The sequence below is a fragment of the Acinonyx jubatus genome, chromosome A3 (assembly GCF_027475565.1).
Source record: "Acinonyx jubatus isolate Ajub_Pintada_27869175 chromosome A3, VMU_Ajub_asm_v1.0, whole genome shotgun sequence".
In the NCBI taxonomy this organism is placed as follows: Eukaryota; Metazoa; Chordata; class Mammalia; order Carnivora; family Felidae; genus Acinonyx; species Acinonyx jubatus.
Window position 1 is genome coordinate 85,631,978 of NC_069388.1, and position 18,307 is coordinate 85,650,284.

The following is an 18,307-nucleotide window of genomic DNA, read 5'->3' on the forward strand; positions in this document are numbered from 1 at the left end:
AACAAAAAACCCCACAAATTTAATCTCTTGCAGGGCACCACTCTGCTAGGATACCCCATCCACATGAAAAAGACTAGCGAATATGATACAGTATAACTAGTGACTGTGTGCTCTAGAAAAGCAAGGATCAGCATGGACTGGGTTTTGGTGGTGACATCATGGAAGAAGGGAGTTTGGCCTACTGGGACTCTAGGAGGAACATTCGAAGGAATGTGGGAAATTAATTTGAGGATGAGAGTTGTAGCCTGAGAACTTGTTTGGCGATCAGTAAAGTTATCAGGTTATTTGCTGCCTTCATTTCTGGATCTGTGAAATGGGCTTTATTTCTCCAGCTCTCTCCTTGATGAGGGGGTGGTATACAGAAGACTGAGAGAACATTTGCGATGTGTTTGGAGTTCTTTAAAGAAAAGCCAAGAGAACTACAAGGCATTTATTCATTAAGTATGAAAACCTTTCATCCCCCACCCACCCCCCACCTGGAGACCTTGGTTATAAAGAAATAATGCAATAATTGTGTTGCAACATGTTTTTCCTCTGGTCTGTTTCTTATTCCTCTGGAGTAAGAGGCATGGACATTTAGACCTCAACTGAAGGCATTGATTGGGAGGGTTTCTCCCAGAGTTGGCCCACTTGGAAACTAGGTAATCCAAGCTAGAGGAAAAAGGCGCCCCCCCCCCCCGCCCCCGACACACACACAGCTTGTTAGCACACACAACACAAAGCTTTTAACTCAGATCAGAGAGTTCAGTTGGCCTTTACGTGTGAGCCTGTGAGCCGGGGGCTGGAGGCGGTTGAGTTCGGTTGGAAAGGGGATGGCAGGAATGTTCTTGCTTTTCCTCAGTCAAGAGTTTGTTGGGGTGGGGAAAGGGGGAAGGGAGAGGGAAATTTGCCAAAATGGTAAAGGAGGAGCTAGAGAAGGGTGGAGTGTGTTAGGAATGTACTTGAGAGTTATCAGAAGCTGAGGCCTCCTTTCATGGAAACCTGGCTGTTGAGTTGGTTGATGTGTTTTTCCAAACTCCAAACTCCTGTGATTCAGGACTGTGGCTTTAGTAATTATCCAGGTACTACTTTGCCCTTGTGCGTAAATGGCCAATTATCTCAAACTGTCAAAAGGGCCAGAAGTCTCAAGTAAGGATCAGTTTCCTAAAGTCAGGGAATGAGCTGACCCAATTTTAAAAAGTTCCAGGAACAGATCTGGAGACAGCATGGCTTTGTGTGGGTGTATGGAAGTGTGGGGGAGGAATAGAGTTTCATTTTTTTAAGAACAGCTTTATTGAGATATAATTCACATACCATACAATTTACCCATTTAAAGTGTACAATTCCCTGCTCTTTAGTATACACACAGAATTGTGCAACCATCACCAAAATTAATTTTAGAACATTTATCACTTGAAAAAGAAGCACTGTGCCTTTTAGCAACCCTCCCACCTCCAACTTCCCACCCCACCCTAGGCCTAAACAACCATGTACTTTCTGCCTCTATAGATTTCCCTATTCTGGACTTTCATATAAATGGAATCATATAATATGTGGTCCTTAGTAATTGGCTTCTTTCACTTAGCATAATGTTTTCAAGGTTCATCCATGTTGTAGCACGTATCAATATTTCATTCCTTTTTATGGTTAAATAATATCCCATTGTATGGATATGGTGCTTTTGTTTATACATTCATCAGTTTAGGGACATTTAGGTTGTTTCTACCTTTTGGTGATTATAAATAATGCTGCTATAAACAACCATGTAAAAGTTTCTATGTGGGCATATGTTTTCAGTTCTTGAGTAAATATCCAGGAGTGGAATTGCTGGGTCATATGGTAATTCTATGTTTATCTCTTTGAGGAACAATTTTCCACAGCAGCTGTATCATTTTGCATCCTTACCAGCAATGCAGAAGAGCTCCAACTTCTCCACATCCTCATAAAAACTTGTTATTTTTTTTTTAATATTGTAGTAGCCATCCTTGTGGTTATTAAGTGGTATCTCATTGTAATTTTGATTTGCATTTCCTTAATGACTCGTTGAGTTAATTTTTGAATATGGTATGGGGTAAGGTTCCCACTTTATTCTTTTGCATGTGGTTATCCAGCATCGTTTGTTGAAAAGAGTGTTCTCCATCTAATGGTTTGGGCACCCTTTGTTGAAAAACAATTGACCATATATGTATGGGTTTATTTCTGGACTCTTATTAATATTTTTAATTTTTTTAAATGTTTTTATTTTATTTTTGAGAGAGAGATAGAGCACGAACGGGGGAGGGGCAGAGAGAGAGGGAGACACAGAATCTGAAGCAGGCTCCAGGCTTTGAGCTGTCAGCACAGAGTCTGACGGAGGGCTTGGACCCACGAGCTGTGAGATCATGACCTGAGCCGAAGTCGGACACTTAACCACCTGAGCCATCCAGGCGCCCCTCTGGACTCTTATTTTTATTCCATTGGTTTATATGTATATCCGTATGCAAGTATCACACTGTCTTGATTACTGTTGTTTGTAGTAAATTTTGAAGTTGGGAAGTGTGAATCCTACTTTGTTCTTTTACAGGACTGTTTGATTATTCTGGTCCCTTGAAATTGCATATGAATTTTACAATTATCTGATCAATTTCTATACGGAAGTTAGCTGAATTCTGATAGGTATTTTGGTTGAATCTGTAGGTAAGTTTGGGGAGTTTTGCCATCTTACCAATTTTAAGTCTACTGATCCATGAACATGGGATGGTTTTCCATTTATTTAAATTCTTTAATTTCTTTCAAGACCATTTTGTAGTCTTTAGAATAGAGTATAAAAATTTGCACTTCTTTTGTTAAATTTATTCCTAAATATTTTACTTTTTGATACTATTGTGAATGGATTTGTTTTCTTTTCTTTCTTTCTTATTTGATTTGTTTTCTTAATTTCATTTTCAGATTATTCATTGCAAATGCATAGAAATATAATTGATTTTTTGTATTTGGATCTTGTATCCTGCAATCTTGCTGATCTAGTTTATCAGGTCTAATAGTATTTTTAGTGGATTTCTTGGGATTTTTTACATACAAGATCAGATCATCTGTGACTGGAGATAGTTTTACTTCTTCCTTTCAATCCGGATACTTTTAATTTCTTTTTCTTATCCTTTGTCCTGAGAAATGGTGTCTTAAGAGATTGGAAAGACTAAAGTTTACTGGACCAACCTCTGGAGAGAAGTTTGAAAGGATACGCACTGTGTGCTCAGCATCCTAGTTGGTGACCATACATGTATCCATTTATCAAAAACAAAACAAATGTGGAGCATTTATGGTATCCTAAAAGTCTAATGGGAATGTTCTTCCCTTGGACTAATACACTTCTTTTTCAATGGACACTTATTGAGAACTTCTTTCTGACATATTCTTTTCCAGGCACCTGGTACATGGTGCTGAATGGGAGTGGCCAGTACTGTGCTCAAGGTCTAATCAGGGAGATAGACAAGCCAAACTGATAATTATACACTCATGACAGCAACACAGTTTATGGGAGGGATGTACAGAGTGATATAGGAACTCAGCAGAGAGGAAACTGGGAGAGCAAAAGGGGGAAAGGATTCTCAAAGGAGGCAGATTGGATTGTGACATCTTGGAAAGTAGGTAGGGGACCCAAGTGTGTTTCAGATACATACAAAGCCCCAACTGGCCCTCTACTAGGACCAGTGCTCCAGTGATTTCTCCTTCCCTATTTGATTATTGTGCAAATAGGAGTGTGTAGACCTCTAGCGGGAGTCCTTCAAGGGTCCTGGAGGACTGAGTAAGTCTAAGGAGAAATAGAAAGAATGGTTCAGTCCAACCAGGAAGCATAAATATGACTTCCTCATGGCTTCTTGAGAGAAATTACTCATCCTTGTCATCCTTCTCTTCCCAGCAACCCTCTTCCCTTGGTCTGTCATATGACTTTATTCTATGGCATTCTGCTCTACCCAGGGCAATGGGCCTCAGTTCAAATCCTGCCTCAGGTAGCCACAAATGTCTACTTTGTTCTGTTGAGCAGGTCACAAATGTACCCTCAAAATGCCTGACTGTCGGGTGGCCAACCTTGCTGGTTTGCCTGAGAGTATCCCAGTTTTACATGGAAAATCCTGCATCCTGGGAAGCCCCTTAGCCCCAGGCAAACTGGAATGGTTTGCTTACTCTCTCAGTATGTCTAGATAGGAGCAATCTTCAAAGGAGTTTCATTAAATATCTGAAACCAAAGGTTTTAATGCATCTGGGAGGTACTATGGTCTATTGATGATTAATTAAGACCCTGGAGTTTAAGACCTAGGGAGACTTTTGGCCTAGGGAGACTTTTGGCTCTGTTAGTTACAGTTTCCAGACTTTGGGCCAGTTATCTATCATTCTGAGCCTTGCTTTTCACATCTGTGGAACTGTAGGAATAACAATCTCACAGGACTGTTGGGAATTGAGAGAATGCCTGCAAAATGTTTGGCACAGGCTCTGGAACATTGTAAGGAATCAATAAATGATCAATACTCTTGTTCAGATGTCAGCAAATTGCGGACAGTGGGCCAAATCCAGTCAGCCTCCTGTTATTATAAATAAAGTTTTATTGGAACACAGCCACATCCATGTGTTCACACATTTTATATGAGTTCTTTCAAGTTATAAAGGCAGAGTTGAGTAGCTGTGATAGCTGCAAAGCCTAAAGTATTTTCTAGTCCTTTATAGAAATAGTTTGCTGGTTTCTGGTTGTTAATATTACCAAGTACTGTTGAGGGAGTCCTGACTCAGAGCCAGGAAGCCTGGGCTCCAGTCTGATAGGCATGAGCTCTGTGACTTCTGGTAGATCTCTCAACTCTTCAGGATTAATGTCCTTGCTTGTGAAGCAAGCAGATGATGTATAAGGCCCATCCTTGTGGCCAAACTTCTGGGACCTATGTTTTGAACCTATGAGATGCTTAGGGAAAGAAGTTCTGTGGGTGAAGGGTGCAGTGGATTCAGGCTTTGATGCCTCATTCTTGAATTCCCCAGATTTGATGTGGTGTTCCCTTCCTGAGCTGCACCCTTTCCAGTAAGTCCCAGCAGCCTTCAGGAGAGGCGGGCTGAGCAAGCTCATCCAACCCTCCAGAAAGTCTCTGTCAGTGGCTCTAGAGAAGTCAGTGGCCACGTCCTACCCCACCAGGGTGCCTGGTTTCTGGTGTGAGGAAGAATGAATCATGACCCACTCTTACCTGATCTACCCGCTTACAGGGCATTGTGGAGAGTCACCCTTAGTAGCTAATGATAATTTTTAAATGACTCTGAGCCACCTCAGAGGTCTGCCTCTACTTTCTTGAAAGTACAGATTACAGAATGCTGTCTTCTGGTTTCATAACTGGAGAAAATGCACATTAACATATAGAGAGACACAGAGACAGGGAGAGAGACACACAGAGAGAAACAGAGAGAGAGAGAAAGAGAGAACCAGGCTCTCATGAGTTTTCCATAATTAATAACCCATTATGTAGAAAACTCCCAACAACTCTTTAGATGTGACTCCATTTTATTAAGAAATCTCTTTCTACTCTTTTTCTTTCTTCCCTCCATTCCAGATGCTTTCCCTCATTCATCTCCCTAGGCACCCAGTTTAAGTCCTTCTCCTTTGAGAACCTACTCTGGCTAACACAGGCCATCCGTCCCTCCCTTTTCTGCGTGGTTGGAGCCTCTACCCAGCACCTTGCACCTGGACTGGATTGTTTCCTGATAATTCCATGGGCATCGGTCTCCTCTTCCCAGAAGGACTGTCACTTCCACAAGGGTAGGGCAGGGCTGTGCTGTCTACCTCATCTGCATGCCCTGGGGGTTTGGGCTGGCACCAGGCACAGTAGAAGGTGGGGTCCTGGTAGAATGTTCTCATCTGCCCACAGCCAGTTCCTGTACAGAGCTGGGACTTCCCATCTCATCCAGGCTCTGGAGGCTACCTTTAAACCTATCCTACGTCCGATCTCTTTTTCGATTTGTTATCCTAATAGGTGGGTTGATTCATCCTGCCCTGTGCTCTCCTTAAGGCTGTAGTATGTCAGGGCTGGACCTTTTCCCTGATTAGGATAACGTCAGAGTTTGGCTAGTGGCAGCCTTTCCCTAGTGAATAAAAAAACCAAACTGTATTATCACCACAAATGAATGCTTACCTGCCTTGTTCTCTTTTTGCAGAATAATTAACATTTTGTTGCTATGAAAGCCATGAATGTCATGGGATGTCTAATTACATTTACATACTGGAGCTCTTTTTGATGCTCTTTATTTTGGTGTCAACTTTTATTTTGATTATATGGGGGGAAAATGAACACTTTTTATTAAACCAATGTGGATATTAATTATTATCATTGATGTTCCAGCAGAAAAAATACACATTTAAGAAATAGGGTGTTCACTTCCTACACTCTCCCGGGCAGCTTATGGAGTGGCCTCTGGGAACCCAGTTGCAAGGGAATGAAGTCCCCATGGACATTTCTCTTTCTCACTGAGGATGGGAACCAGTGTGGGACCAAATGGTCAGGATCCTTCATTCATTCACTTTTTCTTATGCATCTGCTAAGTACTAACAAATGAGAAGACAACATTTTCCATCGGTATGATTTGTTTTCCACACATGGAGTTTGGATTTTCTTACATATATATATAGTATGATATATCTTTTATATATACATATATATATATATGTATACTATATCTTTTATATATACATATATATACACACATATATATATACACATATACATATACATACATATGCATATATACATATGTATATACACACATACATATTTTATTATTACTATTTTTTGAGAGAGCAAATGAGGGAGGGGCAGAGAGAGGGGGAGAGAGAGAATCTTAAGCACGTTCCATGCCTAGCATGGAGCCTGACACGGAGCTTGATCCTGACAGTGAGATCATGACCTGAGCCGAAATCAAGAGTCAGACGCTTGACCGGCAGAGCCACCCAGGGCGCCCTGGACTTTGGATTTTCTAATTTTTAAATTCCTATGTAGCACACACCTGGTTAACCAGTCTTCCTTAGGATTCATGTGTAGTTGGACATTGAGAGGAAAAATTCACTTTCTACAAAGTAAAACACATCTGAAGTGCTGCTAGGCACGAGGAACCGTTTGCTATTCCTTGAACATGTCATGTTTTCCATGAAGGCAGTGCTTTGTGCCAGGCCCATAAAAACCCCCTGGGACTGGCTAATGCTGAATTATCAATGGGAAGCAAAGGGGCCATGAAGCTGTGAGTGGGAAGTCACCTTAACTAATTTGGGGATATCTCATGTGACTGGCCTGCCCCACTGACTTTGTTAAGGAAAGCACTGTAACTGTAAGGGAGTGTGAATACAAAAGTTTTGGGTGGCTTTTGGCATTTTGCTTTGTGTCCAATATTATGTATTCCTTCTGACAAGTGTGGGCCAAAGGGCTGTGTGATTTTAGGTAAACAAGTAACCAAAGTTTCATCTAATAGTGACCTGCACATTTGTAGGTGGACAGGCTCACTTGCGAACGGTCAGGTGAGTCCAGGCAAGGTTAGAGAAGCATTTTTGGTGTTTCTTTGAACTTTGTTGTCCCAGTGCCCCAAATATGGGGCGTAATTCATAACATAGTTCCTATTGCCTGCATTTTTTTTTTTTTTAAATCAACATGCACTTTTCCCTGTGTGATACAATTTCTGTGCTATCTTTATGGCTGGTTTCTTATAGAATTTAAGATTCACTGTTTTCTTTTTTTGTAAACATTTTTTAATGTTTATTTATTTATTTTTGAGAGAGAGAGAGAGAGAGAGAACGCGTGCACAAGTGGGGGAGGGGCAGAGAAGGAAACACAGAATCCGAAGCAGGCTCCAGGCTCCGAGTGGTCAGCACAGAGCTGGACACGGGGCTCAAACTCACAAACCAAGAGATCATGACCTGAGCGGAGGTCAGATGCTCAACCGACTGGGCCACCCAGGCATCCCAAGATTGACTGTTTCCAAGACTTAAAACAGTATTTCTTAGTAATTAGAATACTGTTTTGCTTTTTGCTTTTGTGGTTTTCCAAACCCAGGCAGGCACTGACAGAGTTGTCTGCAGGAAGCTGCTGCAGATGTGGGAAGAATATGAAGAAAGTGTGAAGCCGGAGGAGGAGTGAGGCCCCCCCACCCCTCGCCTGCTCGGTAGAGGCTGGCTGGGTTGGCAGCAGCCTGACAGCCTCAAGGCCTGAGGGCACACTGCTCATTTGGGCCCAGGCCAGGGCTGCAGCAGAACCTTCATCTTGTTAGTATCTGCCTCTTACTCTTTAACCCAGAAGTTGTGTTCCACGTAGATGGACTAGAGGGAGAACCTCAGAAAGTCTTCTGTTTCTTCTGTATTTGCACGTGGAGATCGTGGAGATCGTGGAGATTGGTGAAGAGAATCTGACAAGATTGTGTGGCATGGTTCAGAGCAGGGTGACCTGTGACTCTTCGGGGAGTCCTGCTCTGGTTGCTGGACTCAAGGGACTCCAGCCCCACTATGGCTTCTAGGCCAATGTCCACCAGACTAACCCAAATTCCCTTTGTAGAATTTTGACAACTCCCCACTAGTATATTCAGAAAAAAACGTACTGGGTGTTATGGGCTGAATTGTGTCCTCCCCACCCCCCATTCTTTTGTTGAAGTCCTCACCCCCAGTACCTCAGAATGTGACTATATTTGGAGACAGGACCTTTAAAGAAGTAGTTCAGTTTATTTAGTTTTTTAAATGTTGTTGTTTTTTTTTTTAATTTGTTTTTGAGAGAAAAAGAGATAGAGCACAAGCAGGAGAAGGGCAGAGAGAGAGAGAGAGGGAGACACAGAATCCAAAGCAGGCTCCAGGCTTCAAGCTGTCAGCACAGAGCCCAACGCGGGGCTTGAACCCATGAACCGCGAGTTCATGACCTGAGCTGAAGTTGGGTGCTTAACCGACTGAGCCACCCAGGCACCCCAGAAGTAGTTTAGTTTAAATGAGGAGATTTAGTGAGTCCTAATCCGATGTGACTGGTATCCTTATAAGAAGAGGAGATTAGGACACAGCTGCACACAAGGGGGAAGACTTTGTGAAGGCCCAGGGAGCAGGTGGCCATCCACAAGCTGAGGAGAGAGGCCTCAGAAGAAACCAACTTTGCTGACACCTCAGTCTCAGACTTCTGGCCTTGAGAACTGTGAGGAAATAACATTTCTCTCGTTTAAGACACCTAGCCTGTGGTATTGCTGATAGCACAGCCCTAGAAAACGAACATACTGGGTCCAGTGCTCCTTCTTTTTCTGGCAACTATGAGCTTCTCAGCCAATTCTAGGTGCCCTGTTCCTTTTGCAGTTCTTAGTGAGCTCTCAAAGGACATTGCTCTTCTCGCCCATCGGTTTTTATCTTCTTTAATTATAGAAGTATAATTGATATACAATGTTATATTAGTTTCAGATGTACAACATATTGATTCGACAATTCTATATATTACTCAATGCCACCATGCTATGTATAGTCACCATCCGTCACCAAACAACATTATTACAATATTATTAACTATATTCCCTATGCTGCTCTTTTCATCTCTATGACTTATTTATTTCATAACTGGAAGTTTATACCTCTTAATCCCCTTTATCTATTTCACTCATTCCCTCCTCTGCCCACCCTTCCCCTCTGGCAACCATCTGTTTGTTCTTTGTTTACATGTCCATTTTTGTTGTTGTTCTTTGTTTGTTTGTTTTGTCTTTTTAGATTCCACATCTCAGTGAAATCATATCTCGCCAATCAAATTTTGCCACAGAGTTTTACCTCACTTTTTTATTCTTTGCATTCTTTTCCTCCTGATGTGCTGGGAAAACCTGGGACCGGAGGTTAAAAGACTGAAGCCAAGAACATTGCTGTCAAGCTGTGACCTTGGGGAGGTCACAGAAGTGCCAGGGCCTCAGACTCCTGGCCTATAAACCAGTGGTGGAGCTGGTGCTTGCTAAAGTCCCTCCCTAGCTCTGAAAGATACTCCCAAGTCTTCCATTAACCTCACTGGATACTCTAGAGAGCTCTGCCTTTTCTCAGGTTGCTGATTTCTCCCCATCATAAAGTAGCTAGAAAATTCCTTCTTGCTAATATCTGTAAGGGAGGCCAGTAGAAAGAAGGTCCTTTCAGAGCTCATATATGCTAGTGAGAGAACCAGGAGTCATAGTTCCAATTCCTGGGGGGAGACCCCAAATCTTAGAGCTGTCAGTTAAATTCCCAATTAGACAAATTGATGAATTACTTTTTCTTCAACATAGGCAATGGTTGAAGTTAAATGTTCCTTGAAAACTGGATGATCACAGAGATCTAAAATAGTGCAAAAATCAATTTGTGAGCAGCAAGTCCTGTGAACCTAGCACCTACTCCAGGGAAGCTCTGCCATTTTGGCAGTATGGCTCGGCCTACGGTTTGGTGTTGAGCCTTGGTCCAAATGAAGCATGGATCTTCCTCCTTTCCCCCATTCCGTGTGCAGCCACTGAATCCAGCCTTGGAACTCTTTATCAGCTTACCTATTGTACCTGTTATAACAGGTACTGGCCCATGTGTCATTGTGGCACACACTTTGAGCTCATTCTAGGATTTATTCACCTGAAATTGGAGGCCACTAACCATTTTCCTGATGAATGTCCAGTGGCTTCTTGTTTTGCTAATGTGCCCCTCTTTAATTCTGTTTAGCTCGATGCAGCTTCATAAATTTAAGTTCTTCCTATGTATTGAGAACCACAAGGATATACAGTGTCACATACAAAAGGACTACATGACGCAGTCCTAGACCCCAGAGAGCTTACAGTTTTCCCAGGAAGATAAGATACATACGTGAAACAATCTGAGAATGGTGAAGATGAAAAGAGCAATAGTCTCTGTTAGGCTGAATAGAGGCTCGAGTGCTCAAATTGATAATTGAGTCAGTAAGTTTCAGGACTGGGGAGAAAGGGGAGAAATTAGAGATGACTGCAATTTTAGGAAAGACTTCAAAGAGCAAATGAGAGCCTTGATCTGTTCTTGGCATTTTAGGAGACAAGTGATAGTAGTTTATGCGGACATCTCAGGCCTTGGAGGATCCGAAGAACCCCCTGGACTCATGGAAGTGAGATGTTGAATTAAGAGAGAGGGATCTTAGGAGAGGTAAGAACTAGCAGAGAGAAGGGCCAGAGATGGAAAGTGGACTTGAAAAAGCAGCCTGTTTAATTTGGACTGTGTGAGATGGTTTCCAAATAAACACCCTTCCCCTTTCTCCATTCCATACCTTTTTCACTTTCCAGACCCTGATGTCATGACTCAGCACAGCTGCAGTTATGTATCTTTTCCTTTCCGCTCGAACCCCTTCAGCTAAACTACCACTTTGTTGGCACCCAAAATTGTGTGCACTGCCAGTGGAGCAGATGAGAGATTGATTTTGGACTGTCAACCCTGACAGAAAGTGGAGGGCCACTCCATGGCTTCCTCTGAGGAAGGCCACTAAAAAAGCGGTGTGGGATGGGTCTTCTGAGAGGGTAGAATTTGCAAAAGCCTTTTCTAAAAAATGGACACGGAAAGACCCTCATCCTTTCTAAATCAGTCTGAACTCTGACCCCCTTCCGATGGGAGTTCCAGAGTTCATTGCCCTCCAGTGGAACAGGGATGGCACTGGTAGGAGTTAATGTGCTGGTTTACCTGGTAAGGTCTGAGGGCTCAAGGGAAGAGAGGGATGCCGGATGTGGCAACAGCTACCAAGCTATCATAGGAAACCAGCAATTTAACAGGAGAGAACAGATTTTTCTTCTTTACCCTGACAGGAGAATCACTTCCTTAGAGAATGCCAGGAGCAATTGGTAACAGGTAACTTTGTTACTGAAAATATCATCAAGAAGAATTTGGGTGGGCTTTGGTCTTTCTTAGGTGGTGGAATGGACGCATGACCTAATGAGGGTGTCATTAAGATGATTTAGATGATGGGGCGCCTGGGTGGCTTGGTCGGTTGAGTGTCCGACTTCGGCTCAGGTCATGATCTCGTGGTCCGTGAGTTCGAGCCCCGCGTTGGGCTCTGTGCTGACAGCTCAGAGCCTGGAGCCTGTTTCAGATTCTGTGTCTCCCTCTCTCTGTGACCCTCCCCCGTTCATGCTCTGTCTCTCTCTGTCTCAAAAATAAATAAAAACGTTTAAAAAAAAAAAAGATGATTTAGATGATTGCTTTAGAGGCCTTGGAAAAGTACCTTCCTAGAGCACTGGAATGTTCCTGTGAATTAATTCACCTATGCCCATCTCCTTCCAAGACAAGTGTGAGAAGGGGAGGCAGACCCATAGAGGGAAGACCACAAATGAATAGAAAACACACTTTCCTTTCACCCTGCTGCTTCCATCTGCGTTATTCTTGGGCAGGTAAGTGTTCCCATGGCTGGTCACCACTTTAGTTCTGGTCTGATGTACTAGCACACCAGGAAGAGATGACCTTTGTGGCCCAGTCAACCCAGAAAGGCAGTTTTGCTGCCTACCAGAAAATAACTGAGTAATCCAGGTATGACAGGATTTGAGCTAGATGTCTCTCCTTGTGGAATGTTGATATAAGGAGGAAAAAAAGGCAATTCACTGATTTTGTTACCTTGTGAGAGACAGTACAGCATGGTGGTTAAGAGCATGGGCTTTGGGCTCACTTGACTCACGTCTTGTGTCCATTGCTTAAGAGCTATATGCCCTAGGCCAAGTTTCTTACCTTCTCCAAGCCTCAGTTTCTTCACCAGTAAAACAGGGATAATAGTACAGATCTAAAAGTTGTTTTAAGAACTTGATGAGATAATTTATGTGTGGCACATTGTGGTCAATCAGTAAATAATAGCCGTTACTAATAATTATTGCTTATATAAGATTTGGAGAGAAAAGATATTTGGTGACTTTAATGAAATGGGCCATTTGTCAAAGAAGTTCTTTATAGTACTCATTACTAACAACAAACAAATAAATGTCAAAAACCCTGGGGAGAGATATGAATAGGGCAGATGCCCTTGACCTCCTCTATGACCACATGGCAATAACCTTTGGCCACTGGGTAGCTGACTAAAGCTGGCTACCTGGCTTTCCTTACCCCATGACCAACGAAAGGACAGTACCCTTTGTCTTGCTGGTAGCTAACATAATAGGTCTGACTTGGAAACTGTACTATATCCACTCAAAGAATATTTACTGACCTCCTGCTGTGTGCCAGACACTGTTGTAAGAGTTGGGGATCCAGCAGTAACCAATGTCCTTGACTCCATGGAACATACATAGAAGTACCTACATGTAAGCAAATAACAAGGTCATTTCTGATAGTGATGAGGGCTATGGAACATCTTTTCCTCCAGAGTCATGTGTTGAAGGCTTTGCCACAGCAAAGACCTCTGCTGATGGTGAATGTGGCTTTCAAGGCCACCAGGGCTGATTCCACTGTGCCTATCTGTGCACACACAGGACTCCAGGGCAAAGCTTCTGACTTGTGAGACATAAGGGCCCCCAGGTCCTCTGAAATACAGAGCTCCACTCAGTGTGGGAGAGCCTTGGAAAATCCTTTTTCCCTCCTCTTGGGATCATGTTTTCAAACAACTCAGTGCTTTCCTGTCTCTCCCACTTGCATAGATCGCTGTTATTTGGAAGCTTAAAAAAATGCGTAGAGGCCTTGGGATTACATGTTTCTTAGTCAAACAGAAATATATTCCCCATTTTTAGCCTCCACACAAAAAAGTATCTCTGGAAACATACCCTTACCAATGCCAAATGCCCAGGAGTCAGGAAAAGCGATACCTGCCAAAGCTTTAAAGTTGGATTTTCATCCAAAGTGAAAATTAGGGAGCTGGCTCTGCTGAGCTTTGGATCTGTGACACAGGAAGCTGAGCGGGCCCTGAACTAGAGGTCAAGGGAGCCCAGGTTCTCTGGAAGTTATTAGTCATGTTACATTGGGCAAATTGCTGCATATCTCTGGGGCTGTTTCCTCATCTGTCAACTGGGACAATTCAAGAGTTGTTGTGGGGGTAAAATAAGGTAATGCATCTATTTGCATGATCCATCCAACACCCTGGCTTCTTCATTCCTTGACCTCACCTCCAAAAATCTTTCTGCAACCCAGCTTGGCCTTCCACTGTCTTGGTTACCTAGAGCACACCGTCACCAGCAACTGCTCTTAGTCTAAAATTTGGTTTCAAGGATTCTCTTCTCTGAGAATGATCTAGTCTTCCTCTGGCTCTCTGGCACCCACACTGAAGAATTCCCTGATCCCCTCAGGACCACCCGTCCATTGCCCCTATGGTTCTGTCATTATTCCTCTCTCCCTTTGGCCTCACTTCCTTTCTTGTCTACTCTAGAATCAGCAGTTGATCATAACCATTCCTTCTCTTCTCTTACATTTTCCTTGCACAATCACAGTTGTAGTTGAACCCAACTATTCACCTCGTTGCAGCTGAATGTAGCTGGGGTGAATCACACAATGGGGTTATTTCCCCCCCATTTCAATGTCATGACCCCTTACCTTAAATGAGCATTCACCGCAGTCTAGCTACCCCATTATGTTGCCCTAGTATGGTGGCTTTTAAATTCACCAAGGTGGTGAATAGTCTCTTCTCTTTTCTTAAAACTCCTCTGTGTCTTCCCCTGCCTACCTCTGCTGATGAACCTTACCTCTTAATTCAAAGAGAATTGAAGGACTTGGACAGAAACTCCTACATCTTTCTGCCATCCGATCTACCAACCTCTTCGGACCCGTACTCACGTTATCCATCTTCCCTCTCACCACACTCCCCTCACCACAGAGGGGAGTCTGCCCATTTTTGCCTGGATTCCTCCCTTTCTCAGCAACTTCACTCCTGTGCTTGACTCACCTTCTTTCAACACATCAGTCTTCTTTCTCCTGGATCCGTTTCCCAAAGTATAAACGTCCTCTAATATAGCTCACCTTAAAACAAAACAAAATATGTTCATTTTGACCATGCATCCTCCTGCCATCCAGTCCTTTGCTCCCTCTTGGTGAAAACCTTCTAGGGAGTTGTCTACACTCCCTGCCTTCGCTCGGTCACCTCACATTTGCTCTTCAGCCCACCTCTGTCTGGATTCTGCCTCTACTGTTTCACTGAAGCAGCTGTGTCTGGGTTGGCAATAATGTCCATGCTGCCAACACAGTGGTCACTCTTCTGTTTGTCCTCTTACTGGACTGTTTATCAGCATCCAACAGGGTTACTTCCCTCCTCCTGCTGGAAATAACCACCCCTTTTAGCTTCCCTGATATGCCCTCTTCTGGTTTGCTTTTAAACCTTCTGGCAGCCCCTGCCCTGTCCCCTTGGTCTCATCTGCATATTACCAAGTGCCACCAATATGCTGATGACTCCCTAATTAATATCTTCAGCTTTGACTTTTTCGTTGAACTCCAGATTCAAACATACAAACAAACGAGACATCTTCACCAGGACATCCATAAGCCATCTCAAACGTTAACTTTCCAGAACAGAACTAAGGACTCCTCCCCAAACTGATTCTTTTCCAGCGTTTCCTACTTTGGGTTAATTTGGCTGATTCTCTTCCCCTGGTCTATGAGCTCTTTTGGGGTGCTTATTCGTCACTGTATTTGAAAAATCCTCAGTGTGTAGTAAGTGTTGGTGCTTGTAAATAGCTGTTGAGTGAGGGAATGAAGGAAAGAAGGCATGTGGTTTATCTTCAGCTACATGCCAAGGAGAAGGGAGGTCTCTGGTGTCATGGAGAAAGACCTGCATCCACACTGTCCCTGGGTGAGGCAGATACCAGGCTCTTGTTTGCCCCCTCTTAGGTGAAGGAAAGTAAACCAGTGAGTGGCAGTTAGGGTAAGACACTGTATGTCTTCTGTCATAGGTGGGGATCTCTGGTGGCAAGGGCTCCTCCTCCCAGGAAACCTGTGGAACTCACCTGTGCACAGGTGAGGTCATTTGACAGTGCACCTGTAAAAACGGGGTTAACCACGGCTTGCTTTGCCTTGTCTTATTGCCTTGCTCCACCCTAGCATGGCGGCCTGTGCTGTTTCCAAAACATCTGCCTAAGGGTGGGTGGTGGGTGATGGGTGCGCTTGGACAAAGCTCCAGAGACTAGGCCTGATTTTGGCAAACAAGCCTCTAGCAGTGGTTCTCGAACTTGACTGCACTTTGCAATCATGTGGGAGTTTTTTGAAAGACATGGATGCCTGGGCCCATCCCCAGAGATTTTGCTTTAATTGGTTTTGGAGGTGGGGGGGACCATGATTGGTATTTTTAAAAGGCTTCTAGGTGAGGGGCACCTGGGTGGCTCACTGGGTTAAGCATCCGACTTGATTTCAGTTCAGGTCATGACCTCGCATTTCATGAGACCGAGCCCTGCATCAGGCTCTGCACTGACAGCATAGAGCATGCTTGGGATTCTGTCTCTCCTCTCTCTCTGCCCCTCCTCCGTGCTCTCTCTCTCCTTCAAAATAAATAGGGGTGCCTGGGTGGCTCAGTCGGTTAAACGTCTGACTTTGTCTCAGGTCATGATCTCACAGCTCGTGAGTTCAAGCCCCATGTCGGGCTCTGTGCAGACAACTCAGAGCCTGGAGCCTGCTTCAGATTCTGTCTCCCTCTCTCCACCCCTCTCCTGCTCTCACTTTCTCTCTCTCTCAAAAATAAACAAATATTAAAAAATTTTTTTTAAAAAAACAAACAAAATAAATAAATAAACATTAAAAAAAAAGCTCCTCGGTGATTCTAATGTGCAGCCAGTCTGAGAACTTTGTTCTAAATGGATTAGATGGAATGTTCCTTTCTTGCTCAAATGGGAAGAAAGAGCCTTACCTGCAAAGGGGCAGAGGGCTGGTAGCTCTGGAGGCTCTAGGCATACCCCCTCTCCCCTGCCCCTACCCCCCCATATCTGGGGGCCTCATCAGGACTTTTACTCCAAGTCAGGGGTCAGCACACTTTTTAAAAAATGTTTATTTATTTTTGAGAGAGAGAGAGAGAGAGAGAGAGAGAGAGAGAGCAGGCAGGGGAGGGGCAGATAGAGGAGACCGAGGATCCAAAGCGGGCTCCACACTGACCACAGACAGCTCCATGCAGAGCTTGAACCCACGAACTGCAAGATCACCACCTGAGCTGAAGTTGGATGCTTAACTGATTGAGCCACCCAGGTGCCCTAGGGGACAGCACACTTTTAATGCAAAGGGCCGGACAGTAAATATGTTAATGTTCCAGGGGCCATTTGGTCTGAGTCATAGCTACTTAATTTTGCTGTTGTAGTGGGAAAATAGCCGTATGCAATATGTAAATACACAGGCACAGCTGTGTTCCAAAAAACTTCATTTATGGCCACTGAAATTGGAATTTTACACAATTTTCACTTGTCATGAAATAGTCTTCTTTTGGTTTTTTCCAGCGATAAAAAAATGTAAAAACCATTCTTCGTTTGTGCATCATATGCAAGAGTGTGGTGGCCTGGATTTGGCCTTCCAGTTCCCTCCTCCCAGAGACGAGTGGCCGCCTCTCTCCACAGCTTGAGAAATGGCAGATGCCTTCCCAACTTCCCCTTCCTGGCCTTTCCCATTTCTCCACAGGCAATGGTCTGCAAACCAGCTCTTCCCACAAGGAGTGTCAATCAAGATAGGAATCCTACTTTATTTCCCCAGGCATTTTGTCCTGAACAAAAGGTGCTCATGTACTCCAGCAGGTGATTGTTAGGAAAGATACTTAGATTTTGAGCTCTTTGAGTCATGGATTTTCTCTAAGGAGCTGAGGACATTGTAGCAAGAACTATGAATGGACACTCTTATGGTGTCCTCAGGAGGGAGGAAGCAGCCAGAGAGAAACTTCAAGTACCGTGAGAGAGTGTAACTAGAGTCTAGGTGTGTCATTTGTTAGTCCTATCTTCCCTAACCAGATTGAGTTTGGAGCAGACACTGTTGGATGAGGCCTATGTTCTACTTCCTGCTGTCCACCTTCCATGTCTTCAGAGGGGTCCCATGTCCAGCTCCACAGGGTAAACCATAAGTAGTTGAAGTCAAGAAATAGATACCAAAGAAATAGTCCCTTTTCTCCTTCTGGTCGTTGTCTTGTATGCCTGTTGATGCCTGGAACTGTGGCAGCTATATTGGGACCATGAGGCAAGTTAGTCTGAGCAGGACCCACCGAGGATAGTAGAGCAGAAAGGTGGAAGTAACGTTGGTCTTTGATGACATCATTGTGCCACTGAATGAATCTACTCTGGAGCTGCCCTACTCTGGACTTCTTGTCATGTAAGTTAAATTTTCCTCTTGCTTAAAGTCATTTGTAATAGGGTTTTCTATTTCTTATAACTGAAAACATTAAGCCTCATACAGAGGTCTGGAATGATGTTCTTCACAGCACCCAATACTGGGCACATG

The 18,307-nt window shown here is 43.7% G+C and overlaps 1 long non-coding RNA gene across 2 annotated transcripts in view; it reads right to left on the minus strand.

Moving 5' to 3' along the window:
• The window catches only part of LOC128311223 (uncharacterized), a 50,938-nt gene that overhangs the window by 31,684 nt on the left and 947 nt on the right, over nt 1-18,307 (minus strand). For both annotated transcript variants that reach the window (XR_008289395.1, XR_008289394.1), the window contains exons 2-3: nt 14,799-14,872; nt 13,137-13,224 (exon numbers count right to left, since the gene is read on the minus strand). This is a non-coding gene — a long non-coding RNA (uncharacterized LOC128311223). The remainder of the gene's footprint in view (nt 1-13,136; nt 13,225-14,798; nt 14,873-18,307) is intronic.